The sequence below is a fragment of the Papio anubis genome, chromosome 5 (assembly GCF_008728515.1).
Source record: "Papio anubis isolate 15944 chromosome 5, Panubis1.0, whole genome shotgun sequence".
Classification (NCBI taxonomy): Eukaryota; Metazoa; Chordata; class Mammalia; order Primates; family Cercopithecidae; genus Papio; species Papio anubis.
In genome coordinates this window covers 155925957-155927532 of record NC_044980.1, presented here as the reverse complement: position 1 = coordinate 155927532, position 1576 = coordinate 155925957, and the positions used below count along the sequence as shown (strand labels likewise).

General features: G+C 43.8%; 1 pseudogene across 1 annotated transcript; it reads right to left on the bottom strand.

Annotated features, from left to right (window-relative positions):
• Positions 1 to 205: 205 nt before the first annotated feature.
• LOC116274984 lies at positions 206 to 881 on the bottom strand (annotated as a pseudogene). Its single transcript, XR_004183887.1, has one exon. The product of XR_004183887.1 is annotated as a 40S ribosomal protein S8 pseudogene (transcript).
• Positions 882 to 1576: the final 695 nt, after the last annotated feature.

Sequence of the window (1576 nt, the reverse complement as noted above, 5' to 3'; positions counted from 1 at the left end):
TTCTTTTCTTTTTTTTCCAGACAGGGTCTGACTCTGTCACCCAGACAGGAGTAGAGTGTTGCAATCTTGGCTCACTGCAACCTCCGCCTTTTGGGCTCAAGCAATCCTCCCACCTCAGGCTCCAGAGTGGTGTGGATTATAGTCATGAGCCACCATGTCTGGCTAATTTTCGTTTTTTTTTTTTTTTTTTTTTTTTTTTTTTTGTGGGAACAGAACAATAAACACCTTTATTACACGGGTGAAGACAAAACGATTTATTTGCCTTTTTGGGCCTTGATTTTCCTAAGATAGAACTCCAACTCTTTGCCCTATAGCACATAGCCATCTGCTGGGCCACACTGTCCCGGCCTGGAAGCAATGCACGCAAGAAGCTTGCCCTACTGGAACTGCTCCTCCAGGAGACTGCTGATTTTGGTATTCTTTTTCCTTTCATCATATTTCTTCTGAATTTTTGTAGATAGTTTTTTGTTTAAAATCTCTTCTTCCTCAGGAGTCAGCTTGGCTCCCTTCTTGCGGCCCAGGGGCAGCGCGTAGTGGGACTCGTACCACTGTCGGTACCGTGTGCTGTCGATGAGCACGATGCAGTTCTTCACCAGGGTCTTGGTACGGACCAGCTCATTATTAGATGCATTGTAGACAACATCGATGATCCTTGTTTTACGAGTACAACACTCTGAGCCCCAGGAGAAATTCCCTACATCCAGCCTCAGGTCACGGTATTTCTTGTTACCTCCCTGCACACGGACTGTGTGGATGCGGCGGGGGCCAATCTTGGTGTTGGCAGCCAGGCGCCCCAACTCATACTTCCGCTTCTTGTGTTAGGGCTTTCTCCTGCCCCCGGTTTTACCGCGCTTGTGCCAGTTGTCCCGAGAGATACCCATCACTTGGCGCTGGCTGGAAAGAGCAATTTTTGTATTTTATTAGAGAGAGAGTTTCACTATGTTGGCCAGGCTGTTCTCGAACTCCTGACCTCAAGTGATCTGCCCTCATTGGCCTCCAAAAGTGCTGGGATTACAGGCATGAGCCAACACGCACAACCAAGATTTCTATTTCTTTGATAATAAGTTTTTGCCTAAAAGTTTTATCAGAAAGTACATTATTAGTCATGGTCAAATTGTTGGCCCATCTCTAGCAGATGCACAAGTTTTGACAACATGCATTAACCTCTCTCCTGCCTTTCTTGTTTCTTTCCTATTTTAATTTCCCTTTAGCTTTTAGAAAATAGTATCATTTTAAAAATAAAATTATATGTATACCTGGCTTTAAGAATCAATAATTTCTTAAGATTTATTTTAAAGACAGCAGCATCTTTATACCCTATTTTCTACTTTCCCCTATCTGTGATCCTCCAGCTGCAAAGACTGAACTCTTACAGCTCTTTTTTTTCAGTTTAGGGCACACTTTTGAGACCTTTCCACTGTGGAAGAAGAGATTTAGCTTTCTCCCCCTCCACTTCCTGACCACCCCCTCCCTGCTTCCCCCTGAAATAAAAGCAATTTTATTATTCATCTAGTAGTCCAATAATACTTGTAATTACTGTCCTGTTCTCCTGCACCAACACCTCACACCCAGCAGA